The sequence below is a fragment of the Canis lupus genome, chromosome 37, assembly GCF_003254725.2.
Source record: "Canis lupus dingo isolate Sandy chromosome 37, ASM325472v2, whole genome shotgun sequence".
NCBI lineage: Eukaryota > Metazoa > Chordata > Mammalia > Carnivora > Canidae > Canis > Canis lupus.
The window spans coordinates 30976316-31002759 of NC_064279.1; the positions used below are offsets into that span (position 1 = coordinate 30976316).

Below are 26444 nucleotides of genomic sequence, written 5' to 3' on the forward strand. Positions count from 1 at the left end.
TTCTGTGGGATGGAACACGAGTTAGGCCTGAGAAGGAAGCTTAGGTACAGGCTGCAGTGTGGATGGATCTGAAGACTCCACCAAGGGAAGTGGGTCGCAGACGTTACACCCTGTGTGACTCTTTTTTATGAGGATGGCAGGGTGGGCATCACTGAGAGCAGAGGGCTGGTGGGGGGGGGGGGTGACCACTGACAGGTGCGGGTTTCCTTTCAGGGAACTGGGAGGTGGCGATATTGCACGACATGACTAAACTACAAACCACTGGACCGTAGGCCTCACAATGGTGAACTCTGTCCTGGGGGTTTCTTAGTGGGTAGCGGCCACCAGAGAATTTGCTGGGTTTCCACGATCCCTAACTGGTAACTGAAAAAATCCAAGTTTCCTTATTTTAAAAAAATGAAGAGGCAAACGAGACGAGCTATCCTCTCCTTCTGCCAGGTGCTTGGATTCCCTGGAGGCCCTGGAGCTCTGGTCAAAGACACCAGTGTGGGGGCGCTGGGGATGAAGCACTGAGGAGCCCGATGCTGGCCTCAAGAGTGGGAGGAGCAGCCCTGTGTCTGGCATCTTGGAGCGTGAGGCAGCACAGTGTCCTATCATTGGAGCAGAAAAAGACAGGAGGGAAGGGAGGAGGGAGAGAGGGAGGAAGGAGAGAGAAAAGGAGGAGGGAGGAGAGGGGAGAGGGAAGGATGTCATCCCCTGTCATCAGATCAGCCTCAACAGCTACTAGGATCATCATGAACCCAAGTGTTTGGAGATGCCCAGATGTGTTCTGGGTGCAGGGTCACCGGGGAGGACACTCTGCCTTGGGTGAGCACTGATGCGGGTGGATCTGAGTCCCTTCAAAGTTGGAATGTTGGAGTCCCAGCACCCAGGGCCCAGACCATGACCCGATTTGCAGGTGTCGCTGGTTGGGACAGGGTCTCACTGGTGTCAGGGGGTCCTTATTCACGTGTGGCCAGTGTCCTTGTACAAGGGGGACACACACGTGGGGAAAAAGCTGGGGCAGGGCTGGGGTGACGCCTGTGGACGTGGGGGTGTGCACAGCTGCCTGAATGGGGAGGGGCCTCAGAGGCACCAGCCCCACTCTGACCTCTGGATCTGGGGCTGGCAGCCTGCAGGGCTTTGAGCAGTGAAGCCCCAGGTGGGTCCTGTTTCTAGGAGAGTCACACCAACACTTTGACACAAGTGATTTTAAAATACATTTTTTACAATTACTTTAAGCTTCTTAAATTTGTAATCAATGCTTTGTTTTAACTGATAGATTTTTCTGGCCTGTGAAAAAGGATGAGGTTTTCCTAATCATTCAATTCAAGCCAGGACAATTAGCTTGCTTTATTAATTGATTGGTTGAATGAATGAGTTTATGGATGAGTTAAATGAATTGATCATGTAGGCAAACCACTGACCCACCAACCAGAAAAGCCACCAAGGTGAGCCTAGCCAGGAGCGCTGTCTGGAGACATTTGTTGAATGTAAGGTTCCTAAAAAACAACAAACACACACGCACAAGCTTGTTCCCTCCATGCTAAACAGAATAGGTACTTATGCGATGTAGTTTGTGTTAAACTAAAAACCATTTATTCTTTTTAATGCAGCTTCATACCCACAGGGCACCTGCTGGGTATCCTTGAGCATCTGTGTGGAGCACGTCAGCAGGTGCGCTGAGCAGGTGGCTCCTGGGGCCCAGATGCAGATGGAGGTGGGCCACTGAGTGGCCCTGACCCCCAGCAACCAGCTGTGCTGCCAAGATCGGGCTGCAGCCGGAAGCCCGGGACAGCTTAGGGAGCACCTCGGAGGGAAAAAGTATCTTCACGTGCTGGTTCGTTTCCTGATCCTGCCCATCTTGAGCTGACGGTTTTCCATCATGATTGTCATTATCTTCATAAGTATTTTATTGTTTATGCCCTGCCTCTTTCCAAGAAGCACAGTCATGGGATTTTATAGGATAAACACATGTGGGTGGTTTCAGCAGAATAAGGACTCGCTGTATCTTTATGTTGGATGGACTCAGTTTGATTTGTCAAGTAAGATATGCATTTGCCATAATACCCAACCACAGAGATTTGAAATGATGTCTAACCTTTGGGGTCCCTGGGTGTAGTCAGATGAGAAGCGTTAATTGAGGCAGTCACGATGCTACTGTGGTCTCTGTAGTTTGCGTATGCATTTGTCCTGAAGCTGCTTTTGAGCATTATTTATCCTTGTCTAAATCAGGACAAACCACTGTCCGGGCTCAGTAAGCAGATCAGCGTCTGTAAGTAACAGCAGAGCCCCGGTGCAGCCACAGACGGCTCGTCCCCAAGAGCGCATGTGAGCTCTGTCCCGCCTCTGCACCGACCGTAAACCCTGCCCAGCTTTGACCTGACTTCAGAAGCAACGTGGATGGCTGGTACAGTAGTGCTCTCCACGCTGAGCGTGATTTTATGTCTGCCTCACCGTCCGTGATTATTCTGTAATGCTCACTCTGCATGTTTCGGTTTAACAGGGCGGGCAGGCTCTCCTGGGCAGACCATGGGGCATTGACATATTGCTCCAAACCTAAAGTTGTCTAAGGTACGATATTATATACATTTTCCATAAGATCTCTCTCCCCACATTGTGTGATAAGGGGAACAAAAAGCATTATCCTATCCAAGGTCACCTCTGGTCAGGCTAATTCCTGCTTCCTTGCACTGTGTCCAGTTCAGCCAGTTGTGGGTTCTTTGCTCCCTGAGAGCGAACAAGGGCAGGTACGCTGCTCTTTCTCCATCTTTCTCCCTAAAATACCGATGAAGAGAGAAGCCAGAACTTTATTGCCGGAAACAAAAGCTTTCCCGACAGCCCAGTGAAGAAAAGAGCGGACCCCCTTTGCAGTGCCCAGACACCTTGCAGACAGAGCCACCCTGTGCAGCCTTAGTCTGATGCTGGACCTCCCCCGCCTCGGCCAGCACTGGTCCTCGGGGCCGCCCACCACCCCACAGACAGGGGTGCTCTGGGGCCATTATTTCTGTGAGCTTGCAGTATCTCCTGCGGTTTTGAGATTTGGGATGCTTGAGGAATCTCTTTGTTTTTATAGACTTCCTATGTACAAATTGCTAGCTCAGCCCAAATTAAATCTTACCACTGTTTCTTTTAAAGTTGGTATACAACAGGGCCTCCACCCTAAGTGGGCTAAGAAGACATGAAGAGAACCGACACAGAGGCGCCCAGGCAGGGGTTTGCACTTGCTGCTCCTTATGCTTGTGGGCAGATGGTGCGGTCTTGGTTGGCTCCCCTCACCAACCAAAAATGGCCAAACTCAAATCTGTTTCCTTGAGAAAGGTAAAATGTAAAATTACCGTGTTGAGGTTGTCCCGGGCTCCCTCCATCGGTTTTCCCACGGATCCCCTGACATATTCCCAGACGTATTCCACCACAAAAGCCCAATCCTGCCATTTTGTAATACTTACCAGTAGAAACCACAGGCCAATCACCGTCTTCCCCGGGGGCTGTAAGGCTGGTGAGCACGTCAGCTGCTCCTCGGCCAGCTACCTACCCTGCAGCGCCCAGTGCAAGACGGGAAAATACAGAGCCTCTTGTGCAATAAGCAGGAACAAAGTGCCGTTAAAAGTACTAGAATATCAAGCCTCTACTTTCCTCGCCATCTCCTGAGTCACTGTTTGATTTGCTCTTTAGTGTCATCCTAAGTAAAGAAAAATTTAAGTTTTAATTATCAGCATTTTACCAATCCTCTTTACAGTGTGGAATCCTTGTTTTAAGTTGAAAAAGGAGCATTTACCTTCAAGGCAGAACCGTGAAATTTTACGGTTCGTATTTGGTTCCCCAAATACCGTGTGTGCTTTCTTCTTGCCAGAACAGTGGAAATATTGCCCCAAACTGCCTCGGTGTCTTTACTGCCACATGGTGTAACACTGCACCCAGTGTGAAATCCCTATTAATGCGAAAGTCATCGTTGACTCTCTCGTCTTACCGGCTGAGTAACACCAGCTCACCTGGTTATCACCCACTTCTGGTTTGTGATTTATATTTATATTTATATATTTATATATATTTATATATTGGGGGATAAATAAATGTAGCAGAGGAAATGCAAGGAGAGCAACATGTCACAGGCCCCTAGAAGGCCGTTTAGGTCCACATGATGCTCAGAGACTTCTGCCGCTGAGGCCATCAGCACCCAGGTGTCCTGTTTCCATGGTGATCACAGAGCATGCAAGTGCCGGCCGAAGCCTCTGTGCCGCATCAGACACATCCAGTTTGGGAGGGCATCATTTCCATCATAAACACTGGAAATGGTTCTCAAGACATATCATGGGTATGTCAGGCTTTCCTCATGTACATGTTGTATAAGGTAGTTGGGAGCTCAGTAGGACTGCCTCGACTTAACGGCAATAATTATGTATTGATGCAGAGAAAACAAAAATCCCCAGACACTGGTTTCAATCCATTTGAGCTGCCACAACCACAGACTGGGTGGCTTGTCAGCAGCAGACGTTTACTTCTCATGATTCCAGAGGCTGGACGTCCAGGCACGAGGCCCTGGTGGATCCCAGGTCTGGGGAGGACCTCCTCCTGGGTCACGGATAGCGTCTTCTTGCTGTGTCCTCTGGGAGGGGCTGCGAGGGTCTCTGATGACACTAATCCCATCATGGGGGCTCTACCCTCATGACCTCACCTCCCCGAAGTGCCCCATCACCTTGGGGGTTAGGTTCCAGCATATGAATTTGCAGGGAGGGCACAAACACTCCCAGTGTCTAGCAGCTGGGAAATATTTGGCCACAAACACAAGAAATATAATAGTAAATGATGCCCTATAGCATTATAGCAATCCTAGGAAAGCAAAATCTGAAAGTGTTTTTCAGTAAATTCTGGTAACTAAAAAGCAAGCCAAATATATCATGAAATTGAATGATTCATATAGGATAGCTTCAGGCAAAGCAAATTTATCAATTAAAAAAAAAAAAAACCACCCAGAAAAGAAGAAGAAAAATACAATGAGTTTAAATGAATATGTTTACAAGGTAGCTATAATACATGATTATAGAAAATGAGATATTTCAGTATAAACTGCTCAGATGCATACAGAAAAATAATAATTTGGATACTGAGGAATGGCTCTGCTCCTGTTTGAAGTAAAAGCAAACATTCCCCTTACTCTGGGGCCATGACTAGCAATAGAAAAATCACTGAATTCCCCTAGAAAATAGATTGAACTTCATTTGAAGGCCATATATCCATTGTTTCTGAGCATAGGTTAAAATAATAGTAATTAGTAATAGTAATTAGTAATAATAGTAATTAGTAATAAACTCCTATAATTTTAATCAATAGAAAGATAAAAAAATTCGCCTCTGACCAGCCTCACGGCTTCTGGCTTGATCATTTCGAGTAAGACTGCCCATAGGAGGCGAGGTCTACATCTTTGCTGGGGTGTCCTGTGCCGCTGTGCTCCTGGGGGCACAGGCATCTTCCCTGAGGACACCTCTGGATCCCCCAGGACACCGTCCCCCACCCCCCAGGATACCATTCGGATCCCCCAGGGTACTGGCCTGAAGGGATCTGCATTTCATTAGTGCGAAGGGCCTCACACTCAGAAGGGCTCTGTGCTTGGTTTCGTCCCCCTGGTGCTGTTTGAACAAGGGGACTGTGTTCATCTGCATTCTGCACTTAGCCCTGCAAATTCTATATTTTGGTAATAGTGGTCCATTCTATACAAGGTACTTTTTGTGTTTTTTTGTTTGTTTGGGAGGGGGATAGGTCTTACCTTCATGCCTGTTTGCATGAATGCAAGATTTTTCAGAATGCTGTTTGGTTGTTAAAATTGCAAATGAATCTTCCTATAGATTATACAGGAATACAGGGATTGTTGGCTAAGGAAGGGTGGCTGAGGTCTGCAAAAAATAGACTTCATGGGTGAACAGAAGACTCTTTGTTATGATGATCTTTACTTCCTTTGTAAATTCAATGATAATTATTACTCAGCCTTCTTAAGAACTATTAGAAAAGACAGACCAGCAACAACAAAATAAATGTCCCATGATAACAGGAGACACATGGAGACGTCGGAACACTCTTGGAATGTTCGGATTTTCATCTCCCAGAGCGGTTTCTGGGAAACGTGGAAAACAGATACTTGCCACAGACACTTCAGTGATTTGGTAGAGAAACTGCTGGAGGCTTTCAGGAAATTGGATGCAATGAGGATGAGGTGTCTGATGATCTAAGACATCGAAACTTGGAGCACGCTTGTTGCAGATTTTGCATGAAAGATGGCCTCTCAGCCTTAGAGAGAGGCGGCACCACAGGTTTCCTAAGAGACAGTCACAAGAACCCCGTTGTGGTGACGTGGCCACGAATGTCAGCAAGAAGGGCGGAGCAGAGGAGAAGTCCCCAGAAGGGTGAGGAAATGGGTCCCCGGTGGAGAGATGAAGCTGGGTTCCCAGCCTGCAGCCCCATGCCCAAGTCAGCCATGAGGGCTTAGGAACAGAGAAGCCTTTGCAGATGATGGAGAAGAGACAAAAGAAGGAGAAGAAGGTTCTAGTCAGTCTTTCGAGATCCTTTTAATTTCCAGAATATCCTTGTGAAAGAACCTTAGCTCTCAGCTCATCACAGAAGCATCCCAGAATGCCCTCGTCTCTGAAAACTCATGCCGATTGAGATGAAATGGTATTTCATTTTAGGATCAATACCCTCTTTTTCATGTCTTTCTAATCGGTTGGATTAAGTCGGATCTATTTTTGAAAGTTAATTTCAAACTTCCCTATAATCATGTAATGATTCTGAAATTTTACATTTCCATCCTTTCTTCCTAAAGGTGCGTGTGTGTGCGTGCGTGTGCATGTGTGTGTGTGTGTGAAAGGGTTAGTAGCATCCCCTTTGGGATTTCAGGGAAGGTCAGCTGAGCACGTATTCACTGAATGTCTCCTCTGTGCTAGTTGCTTGCTGGATTGTGGGGATGCCAGGGAAGTGGGGACATGGGGTCACATTGGAGCAACACAGTCTCGGAGAGCTGCAGGCAGACTGTGGTCCCTGCGCCAGCTGAGTGGCTGCTTGCCCCTCCTGGAGCCTGACTTGGCATCCCCATGAGGCCTGTTTTTCTCCTGTGTCTCTCATACCAAGTACACCTGAAAGATTGCAGAGCCTCTGGGAATGTGGCACCCCTGCTTGAAGGGGACAAACAACACCAGCACCAAGCCCCTGCCTCTGTGAGGCCAGGCCCCGCCTCAGTGGCCACTGTGTGTCGCTGACCTCGCAGGCATGCTGTCACCTTGCAGGGGTTAGCACCCGGCTCACTGCCTTTCCCTCTGTCCCTGTGACAGCCAGAGCCCTAGGTCCTCCTGCTGCACTGCTAACCTATCCCTCCCCTATTCCCAGTCGGTTGCTCCGGGGTCACGACCAGACCATAGCATCAGCATCACCATGTCGAATGCTCCATCCTCTCTTACTTCACAGGCTGCCCGCTTGCAGTTGCCTTCCCCACGTCCTCCTTGTCCCTCCAGCTTCTAAACTGTTGACACCCCAAGCTCCATCCTCAGACCTTTTGTCTTCTGAGTTTGTATTTATTTTCCAGGCCATGCCATCTTTCTCATAGTCGTGAATGCAGTCTACTTATTGAGGATTCCTTAATTTATATTCCTGACTCACGTGTCCTCTCAGAGCTCCGAGGACACATATCCTGCCGTCTGCCCCAAATCTGTACTCGATGTCAGCAGGCATCTCAGAGCTAACATGCTTACAGGGAAGCCTAATCCGAACCCCATGACGTGTTGGAGAGGATGTGGAGCAACAGGGACTCTCACCCACTGCTGGAGGGAATGCAAAATGGTGCAGCCACTCGGAAAGACACTTCGGTGGTTTCTTAAAAAAAAAAAAAAAAACCCGAAACAGTCTTACCCTGTGATTCAGTAATCATGTGCCTGGGTGTTACCCCAAGGGAGCCAAAAGTCCGTGTCCACACAAAACCCTCAGCTTTATTCATAATTGCTGAAACTTGGAAGCAACCAAAATGCCCTTCATCATTGGATGGATAAACTGGTTTATCCAGATAATAGAATATCATTTGGAGCTAAAAAGAAATGAGCCATCAAGTCACGAGAAGACACGGAAGAGACTTCAATGCCTACAGGAAGTGAAAGAAGCCGGCCTGAAAAGGCCACAGGCTGTATGATTCTGACGCGAGGACATCCCGGAAAAAATAAAACTGTGGAGACAGTAAAACCATGAATGATTGCCGGGAGGATGCGGGGGGAGAAGCAGGCAGAGTGCTGGGGATTTCAGGGCAGGTCAACTTCTCCGCTTTATTTGTCTGTGTAGCGAGGATCCCGTCCTGCAGATTTTTTTTTTTTAAAGATTTTATTCATTCATGAGAGAAACAGAGAGAGAGGCAGAGACATAGGCAGAGGGAGAAGCAGGCTCCCTGCAGGGAGCCCAACGCGGGACTCGATCCTGGGACTCCAGGATCACGCCCTGGGCCGAAGGTGGTGCTAAACCACTGAGCCACCTGGGCTGCCCCCATCCTGCAGATTTCAGCTGAGCTTGAACAACACGGGTGTGAACTCCGCGGGTCCAGTCATGCCCAGATTTTTTTTTTTTTGATGAGTGCAGTCCAGTGCTATAAGTGTATTTTCTCTTCTTTATGATTTTCTTAATGACATTTTCCTTTGTCTGGCTTGCCGTTTTGTAAGAACATGGTGTATGATACACGTAGCCTGCAGCGTCTGTGCTCATCCACTATATGTCATCGGCGAGGCTTCCAGTCACCAGGAGATGGGTAGCGGGTGGGTTTGGGAGGTCTGGCTGCGCGGGGGCTTTGGTGCTCCTCCCACCCACCCGCTCGTTTTTCCTGGGTCGCCTGTGCACACACGTGTGCACACACACAAATAAAAGCAGAGACACTGCGTACTTTGTGTATTTCTTCCTGGGGCGTCAGCTCCACCAGAGAACGGGTGTTGCTATCTCTGCTGCCACGTTCTCAAGATCCCCCCGCCCCACCCAGCGTCTGGAACTGAGTCGGCACCCAACAAACAGGCACAGAGAGTATATATTTGTTTGCCTTATTCATCGTTATTTTCTCTTAGATCATAAGCTTCTGTTGAGTAACATGAATCTTCCCCGAGGACCACTGTGTTGTGCGGTGTGAGAAGAGGGTGAGTCTTGCTCTGGAACGTGGCCACCTCCCTGCCTTGTCGAATCCACTTGATGTCTGGCTGCAGCTGAGCACAGGTGAGCTGTGGCTCTCCCAGGACACGGCAGGCTCCACCGAAGTGCTTTGCTCATGCCACATCTGGTCATTTGTGGCCACGGCCACGCGGAGCTGCATCGCGTACTCGCTAGGGACGGGGTTGTCCCTGGGCAGCCACTGGGCACCACTGCACCACCCCAGCCCCTGGGGACTTGGACTCAGGACGTGCACCTGTCGTCGAAGAGCTCGTCTAGAATCGCGGGTCTTTGCCGTGGCTGGCTTACCACGGGGCGAATGATCACAGTTTCGTGTGCTCATTGACAACCAGTGACCATCATGGAACGTGGCAGGGAATGACAGTCGATGCACCACGGTTCTGTTCGTGTCCCATCAGCCGTGACCATGAGCTCCGAGCACAGGGTCTTGAAGGTCACAGAATTCAGTTTCCTGAAGTACAGCCTGGCATCAGGCGGGGAGAGCTGCCTTGGGCCTCACGTGCTCCACTGCCCGGCTGTGCTCTCTAAGCTTACAGCCGACGGCATATCTGTCCCTCCTCTGCCCCTGTGCAAGTCTGCCCTCCTCCCCAGAGCCTGTGCTTGGACGTGATAAGGAAACTCTAAAGTCCTCTGTCCCCCTGGCACCTTTGCTAGGGACAGGGAGTGTCCGCAGACCTCCATGTTCACGAACCCTCCCTGCATGTATAGTTTTGCTGTCACTCTTCCAGGTGCCTGCTAATACGGCTCAGAGAGCCCAGGCCGTCCTCCCAAACCCGCCGGGACCTGTGTGTTCTGGGGGAGCCGGGAGGGGGTGGCCTGACCGATCCGGAGGAGGTTGCAGGACGGTGCCCTGCGACTGTACTGTGGCTGGGTGGGGAGGGCAGGCAGGTGTCCCACACTGCGGGGCAGAGACAGTGGTGCACGGGCATGTGTGGGGGCCGCCGGCTCTGCAGGCCTACCCAGAGCTTTGGAGGAAGACGCGTACCCGCAGAGTCTGAAAGCCAAACTGTACGCGGACCGAGCCATGAACACCTCCTCCCCCAGCCTGCCTCCCCCACAAACCAGGAACCCCTGAAACAGCAGCCTGCAGGGGCTTTGGGCACAGACCAGTGTGAGGTGGCCTGGGTCACAGGATCCTGTTTGTTTGGAACAGCAGCTGGAGCCCACAGGATGAAGGTGTATGGAAAATGAAGACCGTGCAGATGCATGCCAGTGGACCCCCAGAATCGCGGGGACCTCGGCCTCCCAAGTCCCAGCAGACTTGGGGCCTGGGGGACCATGTGCTCAGAGCCAGATGAGGTCATGGGAGAAACCTTCGGTTCATCCGCAGGCACCTCCCTGCTCAGTGCCTCCAGAACCACTGATCCAGCGAGAAAGACCCTGGGGATTTGGAGGGTCCTTTTGTTATTGGAGGACTTTCACCGGGTAGGAAGGTGCTGGAAGCTCCCTCCCCCTGCCCAGGACCCTGGGGCCACCCAACAAAGGAAACCTTTTTTTTTTTTTTTAAAGATTTTATTTATTTATTCATGAGAGACACACACAGAGAGGCAGAGACACAGGCAGAGGGAGAAGCGGGCTCCACGCAGAGAGCCCAATGCAGGACTCGATCCCGGGTCTCCAGGATCAGGCCCTGGGCTGAAGGCGGCGCTAAACCGCCGGGCCCCCCGGGCTGCCCAAGGAAACCTTTTTTATTTATTCTTCCTGGTTGTCCCCCAAAGGGGAGAGGCTTTGTGTCAGGGAGACCGGGATGGGGTCAGGAGAGCATGCCTTCCGAGGTCTGGCCGTGTCCCGCTGTCCTAGTGGAAGACGAGCTATAAAAGCAACAGGTGCCTTTCAGGAAACAGTCTCCGGAGAGAACCTTCCGTGCCCGTGTTGGCGGGGCACGGAGCTCCATGGATGCAGGCGTGGATCTGGTCACGTGTCACACATGCACACGCGTGTTCAGAGGCTTTTGGGGACATAGAGCAGGCTGACCTCCCGCCACCTGGTGCCCGCTGCCTGGCCCGGCCGTCAGGAGGGTCCTGGAGGCCGCAGTGCCCGAGGCTGGCCCTGCCGGGTGGGCCTGGCGCCTCCCGCCTGCCTGGCCCTCCAGGCCCCCCACTCTGTGCCCCGCCCCCCACCCAGGGCGCGACCTGGGGTCAGGCCAGGCGGGAGGCCGGGCTGCGGAGCTGCGGGCAGGTATGGGCCCGAGGCCGTGAGGCTTGGTGGAAATCAGCCTCGGGGCCCCCTGCAGCCCCGCGACGGGCCTGGACTTCCTGAGCGCGGCCGCAGCAGCCTGAGTCGCCGCGTGCAGGTGCCAGCTCGCGGGCCCTCCTCCCTCGTCCGACGCGGCCCCCGGGCTGCTGGGCGCCAGGGCTGGCGTGCCCTGCTCCTGCCACGAGGGCGGCCCGCTGTTCAGGCTGCCCCCCGAGGTCCCCGCGCGCAGCCCGAGCCCGCTCAGGCCTGCCCCGCGGGTGCCAGTGTGCTGTGCGCTAGGCCGGTCGGGAGAGCCCCGCAGGCGGCCCGGGGAGGGACGGGAGGGGAGACGCGCCCGCCTCACGCCGAGCGCCTGCGGCTCAGACCCGCCGTGGGCCTCTGCCGAGAGCGCCGTCCCGCAGGGGCTCCGGGGGGTGAGGGCGAAGGGCGGTGGCTTCCTGGGAACCGACTCCCCGCTTCTGCGCCGCGTCCTGCTGGATTCTCTGTCCCTCATCAGGTGGGGACAGGACCCGGCCTGCGCCAAGTGACCCTCGGAGCACGTGAGTCAGTTGAGGCGAGTGCTGAGGCGTCGGGGCAAGTCCTTGGGCCCGGGTGCCCCGGCTGTGGCCCCCCCCCCCCCCGGCCTCCTGGACTCCCGGCTGCGGAGAAGCGTCTTACTACGGCGCCTGGGGCCCGAGCGGGCTGGGACGTTGCGCCGCCCCCACGGAGACGGGCGGTTGGCCACTGCCGTGACGCCCCAGAGCTGCGCCCCGAGACTCCCGAGGCCACGGCGCCCCGGGCGGGCGCTGGGCTGCGTGCGCGGGGCCTGGTAGGTGGGAAGGCCTCGCCGGGCACGGGGGGCTCACGTGCGCTCGTGCCCTCCCCGGTTCTGGCCTGTGAGCTGAGGTAACACAAGCTTTAAACCAGAAGCCTCAGGCCAAGCGGAGTAAAGGGAGGGCGGAGGGGAGAGCCAGGGCCGCGGGGTCACGTGAAGGAGGAAGAGGGGGCGATGGCGGCGGCACCGGCCGAGGACGCAGGGAAGACGCCTGGGGCGCAGGCCACGCGGTGCCCCCCACGCACACTTTCCTCTCACGTCTGCAAGGTAGACTTTCGTCCCGTGTCCCGCACAGACATAAAGCGGGTGTGTCAGCAGCCACAGCACTGCCGGCGACCGGAGCGACGCGCCCGAGGTGACCGCGCCGGCCCGTGACCCCGTGACCCCGCGCCCCTCAGCCCCGTCGTGCAGGAGCAAACCTCCGGGCAGGTCGTTTACACACGTCTTTGGCTCCGTGAAGCAGCCTGGCAGCAAACAAGCGGACGGGCCGGGGGAAGCGCGAGGTGGGCGGCCCCGAGCCGGAGGGCGGGACGCTCATTGGCAGGGGACCTAGTGTCCCGGGAGGACTGGGGCTCCACGGCCGGGCGTCCCGCTGGCCCCGGGGTGCACCTGCACTGAGGCCCTGCGCGGAGCCGCAGCCTAGGGCTCCCGCGCATCCGGGCCGAGGTTCCCCGGATCACGTATCACGAGCCCGGCCTGCCCTTCCCTCTGGGGTTCACTTTGTCGTCTCTACCCTCCTGGCCTTTGAGAATCTGGGGGAAATGGGGAAACAGCACTGCCTCTCCTGACTGGGGATGTCCACTTGCTCTCCCTTTCTTTTAAAAAATTATTTGCATTTAAATGTTTAAAAGCTCTCCGAGAGAATAACGTTTTTCAGAAACTACCACACGTATTTCCATTGTATGCCTGACCTAAGGGAGGGCTGTTTAGGGCAAAGGCCAGGCCTCCCGGAACCCTGGAGCCCTGCCCTTAGGTCCCGGCGGCAGGAAGTGGGGGTCCCTTGTCTGCCGCCGACAGGACACTGACTCTGGAAGAATCCTGTGTTAATTTGATCCCCATCTGTTCGCCCTCATTCATTCATTAAAACAAAGAAATTAGTTGGGGACCCTGTTGGGGTCGGGCCCTGGGAATACAGCTGGGCGGGATCCCCGGTACCAGGATGGAGACCCCGGAGCCCCGATGGCCGTCAGCAGGTGTGCGGCGTCATTTCCTGGGTGAGGCCCAGGAGCCCTGGCATTTCTCGGGGTGTCACTGGGCGTGCGGGGAGGCTGCTGCTCTGTCCCCACTCAGGTGAGCTCACTCCTCGGTGAGTCACACTTAGAAACTGCACCAGGGAACCGTCGCACAAAGGAAATGACTTGCAGCAAGTCGGTAGATTCCAAAGACACGACCCACCCCCCGAAGGGTGGATGGAGGGGCAAGGGGCGACAGGGGGTCCTCGTCACCGTGGGAGAGGCAGGCGTCACTCTGGAGGCCACCACCCCGTGGTCCCCCTGCACGGGCACGGCCCGGGGTCACGCTCGAATGGCCTGAGGGCCTGGGCCGCTGCGGGTCTTGTCAGGCCAATCGCGCTTCAGGGGTGGTTTTGGTTTCACTTTGCCTGAGTGAAGGGAGAAGCTGGGGGGATGCGGGAGGGCGGGCGAGGACGACAGGGGCAGTGCGGGTCGGCGTGGGGTCGGCGCCGGGCGCTGGCGGCCTCCCTCACCCCGGCCCCGGCGCTCCTCCCCGGCCGCGCGCTCTCGGGCCAAATCTCGGGCCACTCTCTGTTCACAAACTGAAAGCCGCCTTCGGCCGGTGCGTCAGGCCCGGGAGCGGGGCGGAGGGGAGGCAGCCGGGCCGCGGCCGGAGCGTAAGCAGGGGCCCAGGCGTTCCTTCAGGATCCTGCACGACGCCCCTTCCGGTGCAGATGCCGCCTGGCGCGCCGTGTCCGCCCGGACCCTCGCCGGCAGGAGCGCCTGGGGCGGCCGGGGCGGCAGCGGGCTGCGTGTGAGACGGTGTGAGACGGTGTGAGACGGCGGCCGCCGGGCACCTCCGGGGGCTGCACACGGGCGTCCTGGGGGCGGCGCCGCGGGAGGGGAGCACCTGCCTGCCCGGCCCCGCGCCCTCCGAGCGCCGCCGCCCCGGACTCCGTGACCTGGGCCGTCTGCGCTGCGGGCGGTGCAGGCCTTGGAATCGCGACGGTGACGAGGAGCCCTGGCCCCGGGCTGCCAGCGTCAGCCTCAGCCGCAGGAGGCGGCGGGGCGGCCGACCCGGGGACTCTCTCCTGCCTGCCCGCCTTCCCCCGGAGGCCGGGGTTGTGCGCCAACCTCAGGTTTAGGGAAAACAGTCCAACTTGCTATCACTTCCCCTCAGAAGAGGGAATGGCCTCACCCCCGAGGGTGCCCACGGGGCTGAAGGACACGGCAGCGCCTCCTTCGCCAGGACCCTGCCAGCGGGCAGCGTCGGCTGGGTCCTGTGCACGGGCTTGCGGGAGGGGACGTGCTTCTGTATCAACAGCAAGTCTCCTGTCCTTCTGTCCTAGACTCTCAAGAACCTAAATTAGTGAAGCTATTTAAAATACATCACAAATCTCATAAAAGTGGACTCTGTCCTTCTTTATGTATTCACGCACACTTTATTTATTCAACAGATAAGAATCAGAAACACTGCTCTGCTAGCCAGGTATGAAATACTGCCTCACACTAAATGCAGAAATTAACTCAAAATGGACCAAAGACCTAAATCTAAGACAGAAAAACCATAAAACTCCTGTAAGGAAATGTAGATGTAAATCTCTGTGACCTTGGATTAGGCAATGCTTTCTTTAATATGACACCAAAAAAAAAAAAAAAAAAAAACAAAACCACCCCACAAAACTGATTCAAAATTAAAACCTTCTGTGCTTCAAAGGACACCATCAATCAGGAGTGAAATAGTCACTCATGAAATGTAGGAAATATTTGTAAAAGATGTATCTTGCAAGACTCTCCTATCCAGAATATAAAAAGACCACTCAGTTTAACCGTGATGGGGAATTGAAATAAATTTTTTTTCCAAAAGAAGATGCACAAAATGCGGGTCAGCACATGCAAACGAGCTCAGCATGATTAGTCCGCAGAAAAATCCAAACCCAAACCATAGCGAGGTCCAGCTTCACAGTCACCCAGTACGACCGTAATCACAGCACAGATGGTGGCCCAGAGGTGAGCGTGTGAAGGAACCAGAGCCCTCATCCAGCACACAGGTTGGCAGTTCCTCAAGACGTAAGACATGGGTTACCATGACCGGGCCACTGCGAATCTAGGTGCATGCGCAAGAGAATCAAAAATGTGTCTGCACAAACGTGAACACAGACACTCACAGCAGCTTATTTGTGGCAGCCCCGAAGTGGGAGACACTCAACTATCCATCGACAGGTAAACAGAGGGATGCAATGAGGTGTATCCTATAACGAAATATTATTTAGCCAAAGAGGTAGTGGAGTACTGATTCGAGCTACGCCATGGGTGAACCTTGAAAATCTTACGCTAAGAAAAGGAAGTGGACTCAACAGTCCACTGTGGGATTCCCTTTAGATGCAACAGGCAGATGCACTGATGGAGGAAGTAGATGAGTGGTTGTCAGGGTCTGGGGGAGAGTGGGATGAGGGGTCACGGATAACAGTACAGAGTTTACTGATGTGGCGATGCAGACGTGCTGGACTTCGTAGCCTCGTGTTGGGGATACACCAGAACCACGGAAGCATGCATCTCAATTTGCAAAGTCTAAACAAATCAAAGACCAAGCAAACAGGGTAACTCTGAAGTCCCTGCAGCATCAAGAGCATCTAGCCCAGTGGGGGCCTGGGGATGCCTCGGTAAACTGCAGGACAGCATGTAGCACATGGGAACCTTACGGGGGAAGAGCCAAGATACCGAGATGGGTGGGCACTGCACCTACTTTGGACACGTAAGGAGGAGGTGCTGCTGAAGATGGGCCTCCAGGCACCTGGGGGCTCTGTGAGAGTGGACAGCGGGGCTCTGTGTCGGGTGATCATTCGGGAACGTCAGCACTGTCTGTGAGGCATGTCTCACGAGGACGTGCATGGTCTTCAGAACAGCTCAGCACGCACAGTCTTGTCTGCTTTACTGATGTAGAAACCATTAGAGGAGATTCACACTCTCACCCTCCCTTAGTGTTGCGGATCCTGAGTCCCTGAGGGTCAAGTGATGGGGAAGCTCTGAATACAGTGGATGTGAGCTCAGAGTCATCCCCACTACCATCCTCCTCTTGGGATTTTCCAAATACTTAGGAAAATATGGAACTTCATCTCTCATCCCTGTCAGAAAGAATTCTGTAGAAGTTCTGATAATAGATAAAAAGTAGAAACTATTTTTTTTAGATTACTGGGATCCCCGTGGTTCCATAACAGAGTCTGTATTTCCAGGAGGCTGTAGAGGCAACGTCACAGTTGCTCATTTAAAATAAAGATGGAGGGACACCTGAGTGTCTCAGGGCATGACTCCAGGGTCCCAGGATCGAGTCCCGCATCGGGCTCCCCGCACGGAGCCTGCTTCTCCCTCTGCCTGTGTCTCTGCCTCTCTCTCTCTCTCTTTCTGTGTCTCTCATGAATAAATAAATAAAACCTTAAATAAAACGAAATAAAATAAAGATGGAGAAGCACCCAGATCCCTTGGGTGTGGACACCATGACATCTTGAGCTATGCACAAAATAAGTTTTAGTATCCTACTTTTTGTTTAAAAAAAATTAAATGCCTTTTGCATCCACCAGCATTTTCCAGGAGAGCTATGCTTAATTCTTCTGGCACATTTTCATTTTCCAGTACATTTAATTTTGCTAGGTTATTCTTACACAGAGATACTTTATAGCCAAATTGTTATTGAACATTGTCTCCATAAATCACTCTTCTCCATCATGTGCATAGGTGTATTTAACAGAATACCTCTGTCAGCAGCTCCGCATCTGGTGTAGGCTTGATGTGTGAGTTAAAGTTGTGTCTCAGAAAAATCGGACAGGGAGGGGATGAGTGCTGCTGACCTGGTTCAAGAATCGGTGCTGTGTGCTCGTTCTCAGACGTCTTGCAGGGGAGTCTGGACTTGCAGGCCATCTGTTAGCCCAGGCTCGAGCCGGGGCTCCTAGAGAAGCAAAGGTGAGGCATGGTGGCCCCCGGTGGTCCATGGTGCTGCCCATTCTGGGGACACATTAATCAGGTGGGCTGACCAGGGACCGTTTGCCAACCGTGCAGTGAATACCATCCCTGGGGTTGGTTGTTCATCTAGGCGGTCCTGGGATATTGTGCAGGTTGTGGGCATCTGGTAGAGTCCATGCCTTTCTATTTCAGGGCAGCCAGGATCAGTGGGCATAGCACAGGATTCCAGCCTGTAGGGGAAGTAGCCGCCACGGTCATGAGCTTTGAGGAAGGAATGTGCTCCAGGTAAACCCCAGACTGGGGTGCCATCTTGGACATGCTTTCCTCCAACTCGGTGAATTGCTGGGCACCGCAATGGTGGATTTAATATGTGACCTTACAGAGGGTCTCCCGATTTTGTTTTGTTTGAGTTAAAGAAGTTTGCGGAAGCAACCTTTCTGCAAATGGCTGGATGGTTGCTATGTTAGGATTTTGCAGGCCGTGTGGTCCCTGTCATAACTACTCAACTCTGCTGATACAGAGCAAAAACAGCTGTAGCCGGTGCATGAATGAGTGACGTGTTCCAATAAAACTTTATTGGAGAAAGACAGTCGGCCAGATTTGGCCCCTAGGAGGCCACGGTTAGCAGCCTCTGGTGTACTTAACGGTATAGAGCTTGTATGTGGTCTTTATGTGTTCTTCACATTTTCCTTACTGGTACATTATAAATATATTTGGGGTGACCTGTGTTGTGTGGTAAAGGCTAAACATGTAACAGTTCTTGAGATAGTTCCTATCTAACAAAATCATCAATAGAAGGGAAAGTATCCTTTGATAGGCAATCTCCTGTCTTAGTCTCAATACAGTTAGTAGGAGAATTTTAATTTAAGCTCAAATGTGCCTTTTATGGATGAACTAGTAATAATCTAGTTATTAGCAATAATCACAGTAATGAGACCTTCACACTTCCTCCCACCTCATCCAGGTATTTTAACTCTCCTTTATTATGACTAAGCACCGCTTGGCCATCAGATACTCTCTGAAACCATGTTACTGTCCACTCGTGAATTTAGCACACAACGGTTGAGTCTTCAGCAGGAGAAAGAGCAAGAAACCCAGATCCTTGGTCCTCACAAGGGGCAGAAATGGGAGCACTTGCAGCTACGGACGAGGGTGCAGTGGTGCCAGCCCCAGCCCTGGGTGCTCCTGAGCAGCTGTGCGTGCAGGCAGGACTCTGGCCAAGGGTCCAGTGGTGGCCAGCTGAAAGGCCCGCCGCCGCATGGAACTTAGGTTTGAGGAAAAGACAGGTGACAGATGTAAATGCCAGGAGCTGTCCTGAACAGCTATGGATGGGACATGATCACCAAGGAAGCAGGTGGCAGGATGGGGGCAGCACAGGAAGGGGTGGATCTCAGGAAGTCCTCCTGAGGATGCAGATTGAGGTGGGACCCAACAGGCGAGGAGGTTTGCCCTGCAGAAGAGCGTGCCATGCCCGGAGGTGAGACACACATTGTGAAAAAGGAGTGTGGTGACCTCTGGTTGGGGGTGAGCAGGGATAGCCCCTGTGGCCTAGGTCCCACCCGTGGCAGTGCCATGGGGACCGTAGGCAGGGGGAGGGGGGTCCCCTGGGAAATAGCTTATTTGTGGTGTGGCGTCTACCTGCAGGTGGAGTGGCAAGGGAGGGCCCCTCCACAGAGCAGATCTGTTCACACTGCCACCTCTGGGACCCTGTGAATGAGAGGCAAGGCCAGGGTGACTTAGGAAAGCCTCAGACGCGCTGAGGAGTGAGTGGCTGGAAATGTGTAGCCGTGTGCAAGGAGGGGGCTCAGGGCAGCAATACTGAGTAGTAAGTCATGCAGCCTTGTGAGCACTTTCCCAAACCAAACTGATCCTCAAACTGAAGTTTGCAAATTAATTAACTTTCATTTCGAAGTTCCATTTGCTTGTAGGCCGTCAGTTCACTGACCATGAAAGGGAGGGGAAGCCACAAGAGGGAATGCATACAAGAATATGCAGGTATGCCAGTGGGACAAGAACACGGGAGAGGGGCACGCGCAGGCGCACGCACACACGCATGCACACATACCTCTCTGCCCGAGGAGTGAGGAGACGCTGTGTGACACTCGCTGTTGGGTCACAGCATGCTGAGACCCTTGCAGGAGGGGAGCCCCCCTCGTCCGCAGGGATTGGCACACCTGGCCGCCAGCCCCTAGTCAGCCATCAGAGCCGAGGAGAGCGCGTCGTTGAGGATCTTTTCCAGCGATTAGTATGTAGACAAGGCATCTGCAAAAACATGTTGTTAATATTAAGTATCTTTTCCCCAAAAGTCCAAAGTCTTGAAAATAATGGGTTTTGACCATTTAGCCAAAAAGCCAGCCCAGGCACTCTGGAGAGAGGCTGGATGGAATTACGTTAACTGGGGTGATTGAAAGGCAGGTGGAGTCTGGGGCCAGGAATAAAGAACAAACAGAACCAGTGAGCACAGGGAGAGGGAGGGTCGCATCGGTGAAGGCAGACTGGAGGCCGAGACCAGCGCCTGGGAGAGCAGGGGACGGTGCCCGAGCACCTGAGGCAAGCAGGCACGTGAGGCTCACGCGCATGGTTGATCTCAGGCCAGGGCAGAGATGGCTCAGCTGCGCCCACCTGGCTCTCTGGCCCTCCACCAGCCTCCCAGTCTCCTCCCACGTGGGCAGGATCCGAGCTTGCGGAGGGCGTGGGGAGAGCAGGGGTGTTCTCGGGCCCCCTAAAGCCCAGAACTGCAGCCGCAGGTGGTTGGTGCCAGTAGGTGGTAGGTGATCCTGTGACCCTGTGCTGCAGCTGCTGAGCTCCTCTGTGGACTCAGGATGTCAACCCGTGGCTGTGGGTCGGGGGTCGGAACCCTCCTCTCACTGCTCGCTGTGGCGGAGCCCGTGTGTCACAGACGAGGCATCGACAGGAGAGCACATTCCTGCCATCGCCTATCTCGTCTGTAGTGCGTTTCACCCGCACTCTGTGGTTACCACTGCTCTGCCCCCCGCAGCCCCCAGCACTCCCTGAGTTGCCAAAATCCAGGACAGGGTCTTCCCCTTAAGTGTTTCCGCAAGCTCCTTTTCAGCAAATGAGCGTGGTCTTCATAAAATGCAAACATGCCCCTCCCTAGGTACTTACCAAGTATGGGGAGAACCTGAGCTGCCGGGCAGGACCCTCGTCATCAGGCGTTCCTGTTTCCAGCATCACTGCCTGTCACCCATGTGGGCATTTCCCGAACCCATAGGGCCGGGCAGATCTCTGTGCCTGGGCTCCACTCATGCCCTCATGCCTCCCACAGGTACTGGTGCTAGGACCGGGGCAGGCTGCAGGAAGGGGGCTGTCTCTGCACCCCTGCCTAGCATGGGGGCTGCCCCTCTGGTCCTGTCCCTCTGGGGACTGAGATGGGTCAAGGGAGACCCCACCCTCTGCGCATCCATGCTGCCCGATGTCGGTGCTTCAGTAACAACACAACGCACTCAGTAGTTGCTCAATAAATATCTGTTAGGGGAGTAGAGACAAGGATACGTATGTGTCCTCGTGATTTAAGAATAGTCCTGCTGGAGCATCAGTCACAACAGATGATAGATGAATGGATGAGGACACTGGTGAAACAAAAAAGGAATCGTGTATATACGACAAAATAGTATCCATCCACACAGAAGGAGGAAACCCTGACGTTTGCAACAACGTGGATGAACCAGGAGGACATTATACTCAGTCCTGAGATGAGTCAGGGAAAGACAAAGCCGCACGATGTCACTTACCTGTGAGACCTAAGCACATCGAGGACACAGAGGCAGAGCTGGGACTGTGGTGCTCAGGAGCAGGTGGTGCTGGGCCAAGGGAACAAAGCTGCAGCCATGTGGGGCAAGCCCGTCCCCAGAGCTCCCGCAGCGCATGGCAACTGTGGTGCGTGTGACACGGCAATGGATCCTGGGATCTGGGAGGAGAGCTGGACTGGGGGCGACCGCGCGAGGACATGAGATGTGCGTTGGCTGGGCTGTAGTCACCCTTCCCCTCTGTATCTACATCACATCATGTCGTGCACCGTGAACATACACAGCTCTTGTTTTAAAAACATAAAAGGAGGGGCTCCCGAGGGCTCAGTGGTTGAGCGCTGCCTTCAGCCCAGATCGTGACCCCGGGGTCCCAGAATTGTGTCCCACGTCGGGCTCCCTGCGAGGAACCTGCTTCTCCCTCTGCCTGTGTCTCTGCCTCTCTCTGTGTCTCTCTCATCAATCAATAGAGAAAGAAAGGCCAGTTGGAAGCTGGGACGGTGACTGATGATCACACTACTCATATGTGATTTTCTGGACACAGATGAGTGACACCTGCGGGCTCCTAAGAAGGGGAGTTTACAGAGTCTTTTTGCTGTTTTTTCTCCTTGTTGTGTTATGTCTTCAGCTGGGCTTGCGTGGCTGGAGCTTCAGCATGAAGGCCGAGTCCTGGTCCAAGTGCAGAAAGTCGGGCCCCAGACGGTGCTGGCACCCCGGGAGGCACCGTGTAGGCCAGGAACGCTGAGCCTTCTGACGAGGCCTGCGGCCTGCGACTCCAGCTCCGCTGCTACCAGGAGCTGACATGACTAAACGCAACCTCAAAGTGGAGATGAACGGGCCTGTGAAATGCAGGGTCTTTGCCGAAACGCCATACAGCGTCCCCGCCCCAGGGGTGACGTTTCTTTTCCGTGGCCTTCGTCACAGCAACGGTTAAACCCCCTTCCAACTCTTTCCTTTCCGCCAACTCTTTCCTTTCCGCCTTCATCCTAAACCGCATGCCAAGTGCTGCCTTCGCTCTGCCCTTGAGGTGCTGAAACAGGTGCGGGGGGCCCAGCTGTTTCTTCCTTTTCTTTAAATGTTAGCACTGGGCACGTGTTCACACGGAGGAGCTTGCAAGTGATTGAGAAAGCTGTTCTTGCCACGTTCATTTTTCTACTTTTCCTTCATGTTCCTTGACCATTCTCGGTACATGATGGTTTATTATTCAACCAGACGCATCCCCAGGACCACTCTCGGGCTCAGGGGTTCTCTGGGTGGACCCAGGAAATCTGTCATGCGCTTGGTTATGTTTATCAGAAAGAAGGGGAACCATTGAATCAGCAAAGGCACAGAGTCTAGTGCAGCCAGGGTGCTTCGGGCCCCCGGAGCCTCTGGGGACTGCCCACGGGGGCCTCACCCAGCTCGTGTGCACAGCTTTGCTGGGAGCCACTCACGAAGGAGTGACGCACCCAGATCCCTGTCTCCAGCCCCCTGCCCCCGCGGTCACACTGACTGTCCACGTGGCCCAGGGCCCCAGGCAAACAAAGATAGGCATTCCCCATAAGTCAGGGTCAGCATCACGGACCTGGCGCAGCCCCGTCCCAGATAAACAGAGAAAGACACTCCTACCAGGCAAGATGTCTCAAGGGCTCCGGCTGACCCAGGTCCTTTCCCTGGAGCCCTTGGGGTTTGAACACCAGACCTGCCAAGTGAACCCGTTGCTGAATGGCAGCCACATGCCTGGCTTGTTTATCCTTGATGAAAACACGGCAGGGATTTCTGCACAGAGTCTACTTTTATGAGCAGTTGGTACAGGAAGAGGGATGTTGGGGAAGCTGATGGCTGAGATCTCTCCGAGCACTAGGCACAAAGTGATGTGGTGCGTGCTCAGAACGAGCTCACGGCACAGGGATGCTGATGCAGGTCCACAGGAGAGAGGCCGCGTGCTCACAGGCCTCACCCTGCTTGTCACAGGCACCGCTCCCAGCAGATGGACGTCTGGAGCTCCCTGCGGGCAGCGGCAGGGCTCAGGGCAAACGACATAGGGGCAGAGGACCCTTGTGTCTAGGAATATTTCCCAGATGTTTTGGCACATGCCCTAATGAAACAGGAGCCCATTTTTATCCTAATAGGTGATTCCTACAAAAGTCATGTGAATGAGGAAACTGCTAGTCAGGGGACATTTGAGATGCTCGTGGCCTGTGTCTGGTGGGTCAGTGACAGTCGGAGGGAGGAACGAGAGAATCAGCCGAGAAGATGTTTGCTCTCGCCCGGGCAGGGTTGCACATTTACTTGCGGTATGACCACATACGTTTGCTGTGGCTGCCATAGCAGAGCGCCACTGTGCCACGACCCCAGTGTGTCACCTGCACCGGCCCGAATTCCTGCCTTGAAATCCTGACCCCAGCGTCACAGTCGAAGGGGGTGGGGCCTTTTGGACATGATGAGGTCATGAGACGATGCAGTCCCTTCATGATGGGACGAGGGCTCCCATCAGGGACCCCCTTCACGTAAGAATGCGGAGCAGATGCCATCCATGAACTGGGAAGCAGCTCTCACCAGACAAGTAACTTGCTGGTACGTCGTCGTTCTCAGGTCCCCAGCCTCCAGGACTGAGAGGTAAATGCCATGTTGATAACCCTTTCAGGCTGGGGTGTGGGCAAAGCCATCCGGGGGACTAAGGCGTGTTGACGGGGCGGTTCACTTCACAGAAATGTATTACTGGAGCAGGAAGTGTGAGATCCAGGTGCGAGCAGCTTGGGTCCTCCCGAGGCCTGTCTGCTAGGCGTGTGGCTGTGGTCTCTCCCCATGTCCTCACATGCTCTTCCTTGGCCCTCGTGCATCCTTGGTGTCTCTCTGTGGACCAAATCTCCTCTTCTTGTAGGGACATCAGTCCCAGGGGATGGAGGCCATACTAACAGCCACGTCCTACCTTAATCCCCTCCATACAGGCCCTGTGTGCAAGTACAGTCCTGTCCTGAAGTCCTGGGGTTAGAGCTTCCTCACATGAATTGGGGGGGGGGGGTGGCCATCAGCCCATGACAGTGACCAGCACCCCACAGAGCACATAGTTTTTACTGCTGAGGGCTCCAAACTCCAGCTCAGGGACTGGGGCCAGCCTGTGATGAACCTGTCGTGACCTGTAGCAAATGGAAAGTCCAGGACACCGCAGTGGGATGGATTGATGTTTGTGGGAGCAGGGCTGACATACGATACCTCATTAGTTTGAAACATACATCACCGTGAGTCGGTCCTTGATACATTTTGGAATGATCCCCACGGTGAGTCCCGTTACTGTCTGTCACCTCCAGGGCCATTATGGTGCCACTGGCTATGTCTGCGATGCTGTCCGTTCCCTCCCTGAGACTTAGTTATTACAAAGTAACCATGCCTCCTCATCCCCATTTCCCCCGCCCCTCTAGAATCCACCAGTTTGTTCTCTGTACTTCCATTTCTTTTTATGTCTGTGTTGTTTATTCCTTTGTGTTGTAGGTCCCACATATAAATGAAATCCCATGGCCATTTGTCAATGGTTCCCTCCACAGTGCAGGTGCTTTTGTTTTGCTGTGTCCATTGTTTATTTTAGATTTTGTTGCCTTTCCCTGAGGAGCCTGGTCCAGAAAATTATTGCTAAAACTAATGTCAAGGAGCTTTCTGCCTATGTCCTCCTTTAGGACTTCTAGGGTTTCCGGTCTCGCGTTTAGGTCTTCCATCCATTTTGGGTGTATCTTTGTGCATCTTGTAGGAAAGTGGTCCAGTTTCCTTCTTCTGTGTGTGGTTGCCCAGTTTTCCCAGCACCATTTGTTGATGAGACTGTCTTTTTTTCCCCTGTTACATATCCTCAACTCCTTTGTCAGATTAATTGACCATATAGATGTGAATTTATTTCTGGGTTCTCTGTTCTGGCCCATTGGTCTGTGTCTGTTTTTGCACCAGGACTATCACAACTTGTAATACAGCTTGACGTCTGGAACCATGATGCCTCCAGCTCTGTTGTTCTTCCTCAAGACTGATTTGGCCGATTGGGGTCTTCTGTGGTTCTACTATACAAGGTTTAGGATTCTTTGTTCTAATTCAATGAAAAATAGTTGGTATATTCAAAGGGATTACGTTGAATCTGTAGATTGCCTTGGGTGGATTGGACATCTGGATAGTATTAATTTTTCTAAACCATGAGGCTGGAATATCTTTCTATTTGTTGGTGTCTCTTCTTCAATTTCTTTCAACATCTTAGAGTTTTCAGAGTACAAGCCTTCCACATCCTTGATTGAATTTATTCCTAGGTATTTCAGTCTTTCTGATGCCATGGTCTGGTGAGATTTAAAAAAAAACAAAAAACTAAATGCATTCAAGTTAAAGGATCGTTCTTTATTTTGAGATCATTCCTTTTCTATATTTTTGTATTCTTTTATAATATCATTGCAAAAAATGGTGGTTCTGTTTTAATTATTTCACAAAATCAGGGGTTGGCAACTCTTCCTTGGCTCCTATTATCTAGGGGATTTTGATGGGATCCTGATGCTCACAAATCTGGCCTCATCTACTGCCCAGCTGTCTCCCCGTCTCAGTGGGGGCTCCTGACACCTTTAGCCCTTTGTGCCACATGCTTCTTCCTTCACAGTATCTGCCCTTCCCATTTGCCAGCCCCATCCCCCTTGTGTTTTGTGAATTCCTGGTGCACAGCTTCTCATTCTTCAGAGAGGGCTGGCATCACCTCCTGGGTTAGCTCCTCCCAGCACCCCTGTCATGGGGCTCAGCCTGCCCTCTGCACTGGGCCTCAATACAGCTGAGAGTCTGCGTTCTGGACTCACACTCTCAGGGTCCACTCATGGCTGGACCTTGAGCGAGTCACTGATCCACTTTATAGGATGGGAACATTTGCGCTTTCTTCGTAAGGTTGCCTTGAGGACACAGTGGGACAACACACGTCAGAGACAAGTGTCCACATCCGGCTCTGTGCCAGTTAGTGACTCTGCTTCCCTCTACACAGCGACTTTGGCTGGGCTTTGGCACAGCACCCACCCTTGAGGGCTCCTGGGATCTCGTGCATCTCTGCAGGTCCTGCCTGCCGATTCAGAGTGGGTCCGGTGCAAACGATGGTTGAATGAATAAAGAGGAGACTACAATGTGAAGGCTGCACTCTGTGGTGGGATGCATGTTGCCACGCACAGTGGAGGACGTGTTCTTGGTTAAAGTGACTCAGTGGATCAGACGTCTTATCAGAGAGCACCTCATGTTTAGCTGCTTCCAGATTTGATGCGGAGTTCTATCTCAGAGAACAGTTTAGAGGCACATGTTACCGGGTTCTGTGCTGAGATCCTCTTGTGGGGGGATTAGCTTAGCTGCCCATAAAATGAGCAACTGAATTCTAATGTCCTGCGGAGACCAAGGGAACTCACTGGGGCT

The 26444-nt window shown here is 53.3% G+C and overlaps 1 protein-coding gene and 1 long non-coding RNA gene across 2 annotated transcripts in view; both read left to right on the forward strand.

The window, feature by feature from the left end:
* The window catches only part of LOC125754512 (uncharacterized), a 47081-nt gene extending 43211 nt beyond the window's left edge, over window positions 1–3870 (forward strand). Inside the window, exon 5 of the long non-coding RNA XR_007408930.1 lies at window positions 1596–3870. This is a non-coding gene — a long non-coding RNA (uncharacterized LOC125754512). The remainder of the gene's footprint in view (window positions 1–1595) is intronic.
* The window catches only part of DLGAP2 (DLG associated protein 2), a 693677-nt gene that overhangs the window by 419201 nt on the left and 248032 nt on the right, over window positions 1–26444 (forward strand).